The following is a 16,653-nucleotide window of genomic DNA, read 5'->3' as shown; positions in this document are numbered from 1 at the left end:
AGATACAACTCACACATCTCGGTTTCAAGAATATAAGATGTTATCGTCTCACCAATCACTCGTGATACAATCCATGGAGTGATCCATGTGAGCGTGGGTTTAATCCAATGCTCAAATCATATTCGTAAGCACTCATGAACGTTGCAGCAAACATTTGCTTATGTCTAATGCTCTTTAGACAATCCACACACCAATTCATGACAGTCTTCATTCATACCTACTTCCAACATATGAACGACTGTGGCCCGTTCGAATAATTCGATTATTCTTAATAAATTCAATTATTCTGGAAGTCAAAACATGCAAATGTGAAACAGAAGAATAATACTAATCCCATATGGCCTCAAACCTTTGAGTATAAATAAAACTCCTTTTATTTATCACCATATCGATTACTTATTATTTGTCGTTTCGGGTAATCAACTTCTTACTTGAATTCCAACACTTGTCCCATGCTCCTAGCATGCACACAATGTTTACCTATGGTTCTTAGTTTGTGAAATAGATCTCATTGAATACATTTCAAATCCTTCTCATTTCACGACTCTAAATCCTTTTTCCATAAGTTAAAGAATATCAAATTCTTGCTACTTATAGAATATGCTAGATTCTAACATTCTATGCAACTATCATTTCGTAATGTCACTGCACCAAAGTCACAAAGACTATTGCCAATGATATTACAAAGTCCTCTATCGGAGATTGTTACAAGACAATTCCTTAGATATGATGTTACTCAAAGTACATTCCTTTGAACATCCTTTTGCATAAAAATTTCTAATCTAGTCATAGATTTTTTAATATTCAATTCCCAATATGGATACATTTCCATATTTTCCATATGACAACTCATTCTTCATAGAATCTCATCTATTCGTAATGATGCCGATATGGTCCATCCAATACCATGCTTCCAACTACTCACAAGCGGCCAATCCTCGTCGAACTTTGGATTGTCCTTTGATAGTTATTTAATTATTTTAGTCAAAACCAATTCTTGTCCTTTTTCCCTCTAAATGCGCTAGACATTTGGAAAATTTTAGAATGGTCAAACATTAAAGCACTTGTAATCGATCCTATACCCGAAGCGTATGGGACACGACGCATAATGTTTTATTTGCTATGTTCTCAAAATTCGAATTGTGAAGAGGGATGCCGTAATCATAATCGAAATTTTAAGAACACACTATGTACCTTTGACTAAATTTTATTAACATTCCACAACCTAAGCCTTTAGATTTGAAATGAAGCATAATATTCTCTCCCTTAATTATAGCAAAACAATTCTTCAACTATTGCGACTTTGCAAGGTATGACCCTTGTTTTCTATAATTAATATTGCCAACCTTGCAATACTTTCCTTAATAATCATACAATCATAACTTTTATGCTCCCACTATCTTGATGATTATTGTAAAACATAACACTTATGCTCCCACTAGCTTCGACATGTATTCTTAAACATCTTAACTTCCAGAAAGACAATACCTATTAGATTTCTTAAGTCCATATTTCTAATACATAGTGCTTTGATAATCTTTTATCAAGGCTTCTTATACACTTTTGCCGTCGATAGTTCATATGTGTGTCTAAACAATTAAGACTAATTGCCAAACCTCACAATTCAAATTATGGAAAGGGATGTCGTAACCATAATCGAATTTGAGAATGCAATTTTACAATCACTATCTTCTTAAAATCTTTCTTAGTGAATGCATTTCCTCACAATCATTTTCATGAAGGAGAAAATCTTATAACACTTAGATTTAAACGGTGTATGTGTTCCTATCCATGTGAATTTGTTAAAACTAAAGTTTACGACAAATTCACACTCATATGGACCGAACTTTCTCAATCTTGATATCTTGCCTTATGGTAGCACAACTGTCCACCATGTCTTCCAAGTAGTTAAGCAGCTCACCTTTTCCTATCAATGTACCTTTCATTGATTAAGGTGCTTTGCCTTTTATGCATTCAAAATGAGAACTCATAGAACTCACATGCATAATTAACTCAATTGGAATAGCACAGAAACAAAATAATGTCAACACGATAGGTTGTAAACCTCAACTCGTGTGCTAGTGATGATTGATAAGGTTTATTTGATTTGTTCTTCAAACCTTTAAAGACCATTAAGACTCCCACTGACTCTTTGACCTATAAGATTCTCTTGTCAAAATATTTCTTGACAAACAAATATTCAAGAGTTAGTGTAGCTTTTATCAAAACTCTTCATAAATTGGTCCTAGTTGGTCTTTGTCTTATCTAAGACATCACAACTTACCACATTTAATGAATGTTTTAAACCTTCTTAATACTTTTCACTCAATGTCACAATCTTAACTTTAAGACTTGTTTTGGAACGAAGTATGATTGACTTTTTGATTTAACCATATCTTCAATTCTTAATTCCTCTTCTTGGACATACAATTGTACCAAGACTCACTTAGAGGATCAATTGAGATATGGTTCTTAATCATTAAGACCTATCATAAAGCATAAAAGGTACTCTCCCTTCTTCTTAGAATAGAGAAACTTTTATCTTTCTGCCTACTTGAATCTTGTTATTCGTTCTACTATTGATTTAAACTTTTTTAATCAATTCAGAATTACACTTAATCTTTTAAGTATAATCATATTTACTAAACCCTTAGTAAATCATGACAAATATCTCGTTACTCTTGTGGTGGACTTTGATCAACACACAACTTTGTGTACTCAATCTCCTAGTCCTTCACTTGACACTTTGTCAATGAATTAGTCTAATTTCCAAATACGAAATTTCTCATTCATCGTGCATCCACGTTGCATGATTCCAAGTTTCTGTCCAATTGAAACTTGGGCGATGAGAAACTCTCCCTATTTGGTAAATTTTCGACTTTCTATAACATAATAAGAACCAAATTCATTATTGCTAATAACAGAAACATTTTAACATCAATGTTTCATACACGCCATTGTAAGGATAAATAAATAAAATTTAAAGTCAAAATTTATTTTGTTGCAGAAAAATTTGTCCTTACAATGCAACTCATTGAAAAACTTATGCGAATACATCTTTCTTAGCAAGCTAATTCTAACTCTAAGTAGTAGCTCAAGAATCTAATCTTCGAGAAACGCGATCGAAATCCATTCCTTCACGGCTAGATTCTGCTCACTTCTTCCCTTAAGCTTCCTTTCTTTTTTCGATCCTACAAAAACATCAGTTGTAATCTTATCACATTATGTATTCAGAATCTAGAATGAAGCTTAAAACAGTTAGTCAATGGATTTTACCTAAATTAGAGCCATACGTTTCGACTCTCCCATCTCTTAGATCTCTTAGGTAAATCGGGCAGCTTCGTCTCCAATGCCCCTTCTCTTGGCAATAAAAGCAAATCGACTCTTTTGGAACAGGACATGGAACTACTTCAGACATCACCTTTCTCTTATGATCAAACTTTTCGATCATAGCATGTCTTTCGTTTCCATTGTCTATATCCATAGAGGTCTCGAAGGCAGATTCACCAATCAACTTTGCTTTTCTATTGTGCCAAATCATTGCAGATTCAGCAGCAATAAGCATATAGGTGAGATCTATAAGGGTCACGTCGTAGTTCATCATATAGTACTCTCTTACGAACTCACTATTTGAGTTAGGAAGTGACTGAAGAACCCAATCAACAGCCATTTCCTCACAAACAACGGATCCCAACATTCTTAACCTATCAATGTGTGACTTCATCCCTAGGACGTGTGCACACACGGACTTTCCTTCTTTATGTTTACTTGCCAAAAGGGCTTGAGTGATCTGAACTTTTCAAGCCTTCGAAATTGTGGCTTAGGGAGAATAATTGGAGGAGGTAGAGGAAGTGAAGCATGATTTCTTGTTCCTCGATCGAATCGTGGAATATCATCTTCATGTGGAATACTTGTTCCACGGGATTTGAGAAGACCATAGTTGTCGAACTTTGACATCTACAAAACGGGAGAAAAACGAATTCAAGTTAGTTGATAGATTGAGTCCTTAGTAAATCACCCAAATGAAATACTAAGGCTAGGACCCAACACAATATTCTACAACTTGGGAGAGGGATGCCGTAACCCTAATTGCAGAATATTTGAAGGTAAGTGAATGACGATTCACTAATTTCCACCATGAAAAACGAAAAAGAAATTTAAGTTTTAAATCTATGAAAACTCCTAGATCCTTTGAGATTCATTGAACATTCAATAGCATGTTTAAATCTCGATATGCCCCTCTAGTTTGTGACTAGGATGCCGAGGATCACAAAACGGGTGTGAATAACCATGCAAACTACATGGTGCCCTCACATGTTACGGTCACCTAATCGATGTTCCGGTAAACCACACACGCTCCACCGAACTATGACAAACAATGAGTCACCCTTTGCTACCTTTGCTTAGAACCATTTAGTGTGCCGGTAAACCACACACGCTCAACTAACGTCCTCGCAAGGGCACAAAGTGTAATTTCATGGAATTGCATCAATTCACTTTTGCCTAAGTAACTAAGATTGGGAATTTTATGAAAACATTTAGTTACTTTAATAATTCATCATACTTATAATGGAAGGTTTCGTCCTATCCTACCCGTTCGGATAACGACCCTCCACTAGTCAAGGGTGCGGTGGGTAAGAGTGGATACCCATTCAATCGTCATTTTATAGACAATTTCCTTAATCACCCCTTATAGACCAGCTTCGTGAATGAGGCCTACTAACGGTAAGACTGACTTTTACTCATACATATATATAATGTTAGACTTTTAATGTTATATATATAGTATAGGGTGTATTTTACACTTTTAAAATATTAGGTGGTTCAATTAAACAATTATACTTTTAATTGTAAACCTAAACTTTTATGGATTTATTAAACCTCTTTTAATTATACACCTTAATTAATTAATAAAACCATAAGGGTGTGATTTGAACTTTTTCAAAACTATACTAGAGTTTTAGAATTTAACATTCCTAATTAAACTTTTAATCAACTTTTAAATTCCAAAACTTGAGGGCAAGTTTTGAAATATTTCAACACAATAAGTTTTAGAATTTAAATATACATCAAAATTAAACTATTAATCAAAATTTAAATTCTAAAACTTGAGGGAAAGTTTTGAAACCTTTTTTTCAAAACATTAGGGTTTCAACTATTTAAATTTCAAAACAACAAAACCTTTGGGTTCAAATTTAAACTATAAAACCTAAAGGGCAAAATATCAAACTTTTCATAAACAAGGATCAAATAACAAATAATTCAAATTAACATTTAATCACATAATTATCCATATTTGATTTATTTAATGATTTCTTGCAAAACAATTTATCAATTTAGTCAAAATAATTAATCAATTATCTTATAAGGAAACAATTATCTTATTAATTGATAAATATCTTCAATTAGATCAAAAATATAGTCAAATATATCATATAATCGGATTAATATTGATCTAACATGATAAGGTAACTATCCATAAGCAAAAACAGCAAGAAATCCCGAAGATACCTCTGTCTGACGCACCGACTCGCCGAGTCACCCTCTGGAACTCGGCGAGTAGGGGCAACTCGCCGAGTCCACAGTGGGACTCGCCGAGTCCATCAAGCAGAACACCAAAAATCGAATTTTTTAAACATAGCAAGCATCAATACAATAGATACCAGCCTAGGCTCTGATACCACTGATGGGTTTTGGTCATAAGACATCCTATGTGCTCATACAAACCCTAATGCTTGGATCTAGGTTTCTCTATTGTACATGCTTTGAATCCAAGACTATAAACCCTAATTCTAGCATACAAGTAATCATATTAGATATTAGAATAGGTTTATAAAGTTACCTTGATTGTTATGTAGTAATAACAATCCCAATTCCTCCTTTGAATTGACTTTGGAAATCCCAATTCCTCCTTTGAATTGACTTTGGAAGGCTTAGAGTCACAAGTGTCACTCCTCTAATGGTTCACAAACACCATAAGCAAGAGGATGAAGAGGAGAGAGGATGGAGGCTGCCCAAAACGTGTTCTAACCCTAGAAAAGAAGTTCCCCATGTTTTTGAGCCTTAAGGGTTCTATATATAGTGAGGCTATTAGGGTTATCTAACAAGGAAACCCTAATTTGGTTGCTTAAGCCCTAAGCAACCCATAGACTCCTTTAATCAAGCCCTTGGACGATTTCCTTATGGGCTTCCCATAAGAATTCGTCCACCTCTTGATTCAAGGCAATCCATGGCCCAAATTGTAATTATCTTATAATTACAATTCCAGTCCCTTAAGTTCAATTAATCTCTTTTAGTCACAAAACTAATTACCAATTAATTATTGACTAATATTAATTAAACAATATGATTTCTCCTTTAATATATTATTCTCATAATATATTAATAAATCATATTTAATCCTTTTTCTCCATAATTCATCCTATCAAGTTGCTTTGGTGAATGCAACCCAAAAGGACCATGCACCATCGGGTCAAGTACATACCAAAATAGTTATGGACTTAGACACTAATCCAACAGATAGTACAACGGACCCCATAAAGATAATGTCTCCAAATCTTGAGGGAAAACACAACCGCCCCCAGCTCTAAATCATGGGTAGGATAATTAGCCTCGTGAGGCTTCAACTGTCTTCAGGCGTAGGCTATCACATGGCCTCGCTGCATCAACACTGCTCCCATACCTGTGATCGAGGCATCACAGTAGACTACGAAGTCCTCTACTCCCTCTGGCAAGGTAAGGATCGGAGCCTCGCACAATCTCTGCCTGAGGGTCTCGAACGCTGCCTGCTACTTAGGCCCCCAACGAAATACCACCTACTTCTTGGTCAGTCGGGTGAGCGGCACTGCTATCTTGGAGAAATCCTGAATGAACCTCCGGTAATACCCTGCCAACCCTAGGAAGCTCCGAATCTCAGATGGAGACTTCGGGACCTCCCACCGCATCACGACCTCTATCTTGGCCGGATCTACCAAAATGCCCTTCTGGTTGACGAGGTGACCAAGGAACTGCACCTCGCGTAACCAGAACTCACACTTGGAGAACTTTGCGAAAAGTCTCTCCCTCCTCAAAACTTCCAGCACCTCCCTCAGGTGCTCCTCGTGCTGCTCTTGTGTCTTGGAATATACCAAGATATCATCTATGAATACTATCACTGAACGATCCAGCATCAGCCTGCACACGCGATTCATGAGATCCATGAACGCGGCTGGGGCATTGGTGAGCCCAAATGGCATCACCACAAACACATAATGACCATACCTGGTCCTGAAAGCAGTCTTCTGCACATCCTCATCTCTAACCCGCATCTGATGATACCCGGAGCGTAGATCAATCTTGGAGAACCAAGACGCTCCCTGAAGTTGGTCAAACAAATCATCTATCCTCGGAAGTGGGTAACGGTTCTTCCCCGTTACCTTATTGAACTCCCGATAATCTATACACATACGATGCGACCCATCCTTCTTCCTCACAAACAGGATCGGCGCTCCCCAAGGTGCACTGCTCGGCTGAATGAAACCCTTGTCTAGCAGCTCCTGCAGCTGCGTAGACAACTCCTGCATCTCAGGGGGAGCTAGGCGATACGGTGCCTTGGCTATCGGAGCCGCACCAGGAATCAGGTCGATCCTAAACTCAACCTGCCTCTCAGGAGGTATCCCCGGTAAATCCTCGGGAAATACATCCGGGAAGTCTTGCACTATAGGAACATCATCAACTGTCATCTTGCCCTTCTCCCAGGCATCCAAGACATAAGCTACATAACCAGCGCAACCCTGCTGAAAATAGCGCCTCGCCCTTACGGCGGAACAAAAGGTCGGTCCGCGTTGTGGCCTCTCGCCCTGAATCACTAACTCTCCCCCACTGGGAGTGCGAACCCTCACTAGCTGAAGCTCACAATCAATCACCGCCCCATTGGGGCTTAGCCAATCCATGCCCACAATAACCTTATTCCCTCGCAGGGGAATAGGAACCAGGTCCACCGAAAACTGCTCATCAAACAACTGAAGAGAACACCCTTTATGCACTCTGCCGACCCTCACAGTCCTATCATCTGCTATCTCAACCTCTAATGGACAATCCAGCTCCCCTGGAGCTCTACTAAATCTCTTGCTAAGCGCAAGCGATACGAATGATCGGGTAGCCCCCGAATCGAATAATACCATAGCAGAAATGCCGTTCACAAAGATCGACCCTAAATAAAACATACAATCATAAGCAATAATCAATCAATAATAATAAAGAGATGAAGGGAAGATACATACCCGTCACCACATCAGGAGTCGCTCGGCCTCCTCTGCTTTCCTCTGAAACGCCCTACTCTTCGCCACTGGCATCTCGGCTCGGCCCTACCGGCCATCTGTAATCCTCAAGGTAGCAGGGGCAGGTGCAGCCACCTTCCCTGCTGCGACTAAGCTCGGATACTGGGACATTTTATGTCCCCTCTGATTGCACTGAAAGCAAATCAGATATGATGCTGCAACTGCAGTAGCAGGGTCGTACAATCCCTGCTCAAATGCCCAATCCGACAGCACTTGTAGCAGCCGGAACTCCCTGCCTTGAACACCCCATCGTGCATCTTCCCACACCTGCCACATCGACCGTGCTTCGGCTGACTCCTGGACCTGTGATCTGAAACCCTGGGCTTTTTGCCCGAACTGCTTGTACCCGAAACCGCCTCCAGTTTCCTCTTCTTCTCCATCTCGAGATCAATCTCCCTCTCCCAAGCCCTGGTAATCAAGTCATCCAGTGTTTTACAGCTGGACCGGCTCACAAACTGGCGGATATCGCTCCACAACATCTCATGATAACGGGCCTTCTTTATCTCATCATCGGCTGCATACTGAGGAACGAGAAGGGCCCTCTCCCTGAACTTGGCGGTGATCTCCGCCACTATCTCTGTAGTCTGGGTGAGCACCTAAAACTCTCTAGCTAGCTGCTGCACCTCAATGACCGGTGCAAACTCCACCCTGAACCTGGTAGAGAAGTCAGCCCAAGTCATGGCATCCAATGTTGTATCATCACCGATGGTATGTCGGACCTCCTCCCACCAATCCCGTGCCCTATCCTTCAGAAGACAGGACGCCAATTTAACCTTGTCCCCCTCGGGACACCTGCTGGTGCGGAAAGCGTTGGCCACATCCGCCAACCATCTAGTACTCGCTTTGGGGTCCCGCGCCCCATGATAGTCCGAAGCTCCACATGCCCTGAACTCCCTGAATGTAAGGGTGCGCGACCCCATCATGGCCGCCACCTCGGCACGGAAGGTGCCCAATCTCTCATCCATCAGCTCTAGGATACCCTCCTTGATCGAACCCAAGATCACTGGAGTCTGCTCTATAATGATACGAGTAATCTCTGAAGAAAGAAACTCTCGGGTCTGCTTATCCATACGCTCGTCCCCCGAGCCAGAACCTGATCCCTCCCCGGCACCTCCACTGTCGGCTGCTGGTCTCGAACGCAAAACCACCATTCTGAAACACATCACAACGACATCAGAAAACTGAAATATCTCGAGGGATCATTGATGCTACAACTAGCTTCCTGGTCTTGTCTCGGCCTTCCTTGATTCGAGTACGGATCTTCTGCTTTCAGTAGTACGGGCCCATACTACCTTCCACATCTATCCGTACTTTCCTCAGGAACTGCCTTGACTCCACCAAGTCACTTCTACTACTACTGATCTCTGCTACTCTCATCCTAGGCTTGCCCTAGGGAAATCTCTGACTCCACTCAACCAGTCCTCAGCTGTTGAAGGCCTCCTTGTAATGCCAATTAGCCACCACCTGAATACCATCACATGTGACGAGGCTCAGATAATCCTTCAAGTAAAAGACTCATCCCTACAACGGTTGGACTCAGACAAGAGCTGCACAATAGGGCCAATTCCAGCACTCTGAGATTATTCAACCCTGATCACATGTGGTGTGACGTATTCACCTAATGGCTAACTCCCATCACTCAGAGTCCCACAAAGCACAAAGCAAGCAGCATTCGAACACAAGAACTACTCAAGCAATCCTATCCCCATAACGAGGAAATTGTACTAGCATACAATGCTAAGCTCATACTATCAGGCATAACCTAAACATGCTATCCTACTGCTGTCTACTCAATACTAGCATGCAATACTCATAAAGCTATAACACATAAAGCAGGCACATAAGGCATGCTCCTAGATCCTTAGTCCTATATGTTGGATTAATGTCTAAGTCCATAACTATATTTGGTAAGACTTGACCCGACCCGGCATGGTCCATTTGGGTTGCATACCATCATGCACTTGAATGAGAGAAATAAGACACTTATTAGTATATTAATAATAAGAATAATAAGATTATTTAATTAGTATTGATCAAGAATTAATCTAGGATTAATTAAGTGATCAAAAGAAGACTAATTAAATATATGGGTTGATTGTGTAAATCATCCATACTTGTATAGTGGGCTAATGGATAATCAAGTTGGGCTAAAACCCATAGGATGGTCCATGGATGCTCCATGGTGTATTTGAACCCATGGATCCAAGGAAATGGAAAGTCATGACAATTAGGGTTTTCCCTAATTGTATAACTATATAAGCATCTTATTATTGAGGAAAAATCGGCCACTAGAGATAGTGAAGAAAGGGCTAGCCGATTTTGAAGAGTGTAGAATTCTCTCAAATCATTCTAAGTGTTTTGATGATTGTGATTCCATTTGAGGTGTCACACTTGGGGCACTAAGCACTCAAGCTTCATGAAGACTTACTACATCAAGAGGTATGTATTCTATCTTGCTATAGTTATTGTTTTGTATGCTAGATTAGGATAATACCTTGGAATATCTTATTTGCATGTATAATAGAGAAAACATAGATCCAAGGTATTTAGGGTTGCATGTACACTTAGGAGTGTTAGAATGCTCAAAACCCAACAGTGGTATCAGAGCCACGGGTTGTTTTCTGTTATATTGATGCAAATATTTTATTTTCAAAGTTGGAAAAAAAAAACAATGAAATTTGTCAAATTTTAAGATAATTACTTGTTCTTGTGAAAAACTAATTATTTGTAAAATTTGAATAATTTGCTTTATGAGTTGAATTAGGTCAAAATTTAATAAAAGATAAAATAATATGATTATTTTATTAGTTTTAAAAGTTTGATCTAAAGAGTTTTATTTTTTGAAATCTCCATAAGTTATGGATATGAAAAGGTTTTAAAAAAAAATTGATTCAAAGTTTTTTTTGGAGTTACAAAATTTGGTGTTAATGTTTTAAAGGATTACATAACTTAAGAATAAGTTATGGATCACCAAAAGTTTTTTGTGTTATCTTGTTTTATGAGTGAATTTAGATTAATGATGAAAATTATGTGATAGTTGGTTTTAATCCAAATTAATCTAAGAATTGATTCTAAAATGTGTTTTTGTAACTTGTCCTCAAGTTATATGAAAAGTCACATTTAAGAATCATAAAACTCATAAAAATTGGCAAAGGTTACAAAAATGAAGAGTCTAGTTCTAATTAAATGGTTTTATGACTCCATAACTTGTCCTCAAGTTATGGAGGACCAAGAGTCTCTTCATTTAATAAAATAAAATAAAATAAAAAAAGGTGTAACCTTAATTAATTCCATAAGTTATAAAATAAAGAAAAGTTAATTCTTTTATTAGTTTAAAGTCTTCCATAACTTGTCCTCAAGTTATGGAACTTGAAGAGTTTTTGGATTAAAACTACTTTAAACACATAAGTTATGGAATTAATTAGTTTTGAATAGTTTCAAAACTTGCCCTCAAGTTTTGGAATTTGTAAAGTTTTCTCTAATGAATACTTTAATTCCAAGTTAGCCCTTAGAATTTTAAAAGTTAAAATTCAACCCTTATACTTTATAATATTATAAGTTAATAATATATATATGTATAAGAGTAAAGTCAGTCTTACCGCTAGTACGCTTCATTCACGAAGCCGGTCTATAAGGTGGGTATAAGGTTGTTGCCTATAAAATGGCAACTTAATGGGTGTCCACTCTCACCCACCGCTTGCTTGACTGGTGGAGGGTCGTTAGCCGAACGGGTTTGACAGGACTAGAATTCTCCCTTCATTAAAAGTATTAATGAAAAATACTAAGTAACTAAACTCTTAATAATACCCAATCTTAGTTACTTAGGAAAAATGTGAATAAGGTGCTAATCCATGAAATTACACTTTACACTTTGTCTAAGTCGTTAGTGGAGCGTGTGTGGTTAACCGGCACACTAACTTGGACTTAACAAGGTAGGTAAAGGGTGACTTAATATTTATCATAGTATCGATGGAGCGTGTGTGGTTAATCGGCACATCGATTGAGGGGTAATTTATTAAGGGTACCAAGTAATTTGCATGGTTACTTCACACCTTGTTTTGTGATCCTCGGCATCCCAGTCACAAAACCTGAAGGGCACACTCGAGATTGAAACATGCCTTTGAAAAGTTCAATGAATCTCAAAGATCTAGGAGTTTCAAAACCAATTAAAACCTAATAATACATTTCGTTTATCTTGGTGGAAATTGGTGAATCGTCATTCACCTACCTTCAAATATTTTATAGCTTGGATTACGTCATACCTCTTCTAAGTTATAAAATAGTTTGTTGGGTCCTAGCCTTAATATTTCATATTGGGTGTCATATTAAGGACTTTAAATCAACTATTTTGAATATCTCCCAAAAGATGTCTGGTTTAGACACCTATGATCTTCCCAAATCTCTTGAAACAAGGTTTCCTAATGAAGATGATGTCCCATGGATATCATACTTCTTTCTCCTCCTCCAATTATTCTCCCTAACCCACAAGTTCTTGAAAAGTTTAAGGTCACTCAAGCCCTATTGGCAAGGCAAGGTCTAGGTGTGATCACATCTTGGAGATGTAGTCACATATTGACAAGCCGGGAGAGTTGGGTGTCAAAGTCTTGAGAAAGTTGGTGGTTCAATCACTTTCTAAGTCACATAGTGAGTTCCTTTGGGACACCTATGAAACAGACTATGACAGGACCCTTAATGATCTTATCTATTTGCTAAGATCAACTTCCTAAAACTTTATGGACATTGATAATGATGACATTGGTTATCCAGTAAAGCATTCTCTTCCCAGTGGATAGGGATCGGCCATAGTCAACTCGGTTGACCAAATGGTAAAGAGAAAAGCTAAGTCTGTGATAGTCCCGTGTACCATTATCAAAGGGTCCATATGTTTATATTGCCAAAGGAAGGGGCATTGGTTGCGAAGCTGCCAAATTTACCTAAGGATGTTAAAGTCAATAAGTTTGACTCTACTTCAGGTAAAGTCCACTATCTAACTCTGTTAAGTTTCTATTCTGAGATTCTTGATACATGATGTGACTGGGTCACATGGTGATGTTTTAAGAATGTAAGAAAAGTGAAGAAACTTAAAGAAAGAATATGCTGAATCTGATGGCGTAGATGGATTTCTATCGCGTAGTTTGAAGATCGGATTCTTGAGCTACTTCTTAGGAGTTATGAGATATTGCTTAAGGAATAGATAACAACAAGTTTTCATATGGATTGTAAGGATAAGTTTTTCCGCAATGTTTTAAAATAAAAGAAAATTTTTTATTTTATTTATTTTAAAATATCCTTACAATGGCATTTGGAAAGAAAATTGTTGCTTATAAGATTCCATTAACAGCAAGAGTGGAAACATGAAATTGATTCTTTCATTTGTGGTAATGTCTAAATTTACCAAATAAGGAAAGATTCTCATCACCCAAGTTTCAAGTGGACCGGAACTTGGAATCATACAACTTGTATAGCATGATGAATGAGAACTTTCAAGTTTTGGAAAATTAAGACTAATTACTCGGCCACATGGATGTGTGAGTCAAGTAAAGGACTAAGGGATCGAGTACACATTCTTGTGCACTGATTAAGTCCACCACAAAAGATCGATAAGAAGAATCAAATTAGGCAGAAGGATAAAAGTTTCTCAAATCTGAAAAGATGGGAGAGTACTTTAGTATCAGTTTTGTGATCATCTTAATGATTAAGAAACCATATCACAATTAGTTCTCTAAGGAAATCTTAGTGCATTCTTATGACTAAGAAGAGGAACTTGAATTGTTGAAGTGGTTAAATCAAGAAGATGAGTCATACTTCGTTCCAATACAAGTCTTAGAGTCATACTCCAAGATTGTAACTTGAGTGACATGTCTCAAAAGAAGGTTTAAAACACTTGTCAAATGTAAGAGTAAAAGTTTTTCTACTCTTGTACATTTGAAATTGGTAAGCTGTGATGTTTTGGATAAAACAAAGACCAACTTAGGCCAATTGTGTGAAGTGTTTGTCTTGATTAGAATCCACAGTATCTCTTGGATATTTGACAAGGGAGTCTTATAGGTCAAGAGGACAGTGGGAGTCTTAAAGGTCTTGAAAGTCTCAAGAACTAATCAAGAATAGAACTTGAAGTTCTTCACTAGCACACGAATTGAGGTTTATAACCTATCGTGTTCACATATCTGTGCCCATTCCAGTTAAAGTTGGCTTTGCATATGAGTTCTTAGAGTTCTCAGTTTGTTGCATATCAACTTGGAAGCAATGGCAGGCCCTTGAGCTGCCAGGTGGCAAGAAGTTAAGATTGAGTTCAATCCATATGGTTTTGGATTTGTCATTATCTTTGTCTTATGATTATGATTTTGACAGTTCATATGGGTAGGAACTCATACACCATTAAATCTAAGTGTCATAAGGTTTCTCTCCGATTCATGAAAATGATGGTGAGGAAACACTTTCACTAAGTAGATTTTATCTAGATAGCAATTGTGATATTTGCATTCTCAAAGTCGTTAGTGGAGCGCGTGTGGTTAACCGGCACACTAACCTGGACTTGTGAGAAGTGGCAAAAAGGTCTAACCATTATGATTACGGCATACCTCTTCATAATTGTTTAGACTCACAAGTGTGCTATCTAAGGGAAGGTGTATGATTTTGATACAACTTTATCAAAACAATCTAGCATCAGAAATCTGAACTTTGGTAAGAAAGTCAATGAAGTATTGATTTCTAGAAGTCCAGCTGATTTCTGAGTACATGTCAAAGCTAGTGGGAGCATAAGTGTTATGCTAATAATCATCATGTTAGTGGGAGCATGATAATTATGATAAGTATTGCAAGTTAGCAATGTTAATTATAGAAAACAAAAAGTTTCAATTGGGAAAGAGTTGTTTTGCTATAATTAAGGGAGAGGAAATTATACTTCATCTCAAATCTATAAGCTTAGATCGTGAGGTTTTAATCATTTAGTCAAGGATATGTATGAATTTCATGTTGGAATGGCTCAACATAAGGAAATTATGTATACGGGTCCATTATTTGCGTCCTAAAATTCGATTATGATTACGGCATCCCTTTTCATAATCTGAAATATGAGAACTTGGCAAATAGAAATGGAAATGTTATAGCAAAAGACTGGTTTAGTTTTTATGTGAGACATCATGAATCGTGTCCCATATGCTTCGGATATAGGATCAATTACATGTGCTATATTCATCCGTTCTAAAATTTTCCAAATGCCTGGGGCATTAAGAAGGGAAAAGGTTTAGAACTGGATATGACTAAAAGGATTAAACAATTGTCGAGGACAATCTAAGGTTTACCAAAGATTGGTTGCTCAAGGACAATTGGAAGTATAGTGATAATTCTGGAAGGACCATATTGACATAGTCTGTAAGGAGGCAACTCTTGTTCAGAAGTGATAGTCAAAATGGAATCTGGAAATGTTTCAAAGTTAGAATTTTCAATCTGTGTAAGATTAAGGAAACTTAATGCAAGAAGAATATTTACAAGGAGTTGATCTCCTTTGGAATACTCTGTAATGATTGTTGCCAAGCCTTTGTGAGTTTGTGCATAATCGTTACAAGAGTATCAATGCATATAAGTTTAGAATCTAACAGATTTCAGTAAATGGAATGAATTTGGAATTCTTGCATTTGCAGTAAGGATTTGGGAGTGTGAAAAGAGAATCATTGAAGCTATGTTCAATTGATCTAGTTCACAAAGTAAAGGTCATAAACAAACATAGTATGCATACTTGGTGTATGGCATGACTAGTGTTTAAAAAACATAGTGTACATGCTTGGAGCATGGGACAACTATTGTTTTAAATTCAAGAATAAAGTTGAGCTGAAATAGTATACAATGAATAATGTGTAATCATATGGTGATAAATAAAAGGTGTTTTATTTATGTTCATAGGTATTGATACCATATTGGATTCAATTATTATTGTGTTTCATTTTGCATGTTTTGACTTCCCGAATAAACTAGGTTATTCTTCCGGAATGACTAAGTTATTCAAACCATCCACAGTCGGTCATATTTTGGAAGTAGATATGAATTAAGACTGTCATGATGGGTTGTAGAGGTCTAAGGTGTTGGACAAGGCTACAACAATCATGAGTGCTCATAAGTTCTGAGTATTGGATTCAACCCGCGCTCATTGGAATCACTTCATGGATTTTATCACGAGTGATCATGAGACGATAATATCTTATATTCTTCAAACCTAGAGATATGAGTTGTTACTATGAGTTGATAGTACATTGATTGCACGAAACCGCATTTGGTAACTCTGTGCTATAAAACGTGCTTTTGTGTATGATTCAACAAGTAGTAGAACAAGCCATAT

The sequence above is a fragment of the Lactuca sativa genome, chromosome 8, assembly GCF_002870075.4.
Source record: "Lactuca sativa cultivar Salinas chromosome 8, Lsat_Salinas_v11, whole genome shotgun sequence".
NCBI lineage: Eukaryota > Viridiplantae > Streptophyta > Magnoliopsida > Asterales > Asteraceae > Lactuca > Lactuca sativa.
This window is presented reverse-complemented; position numbering follows the sequence as displayed.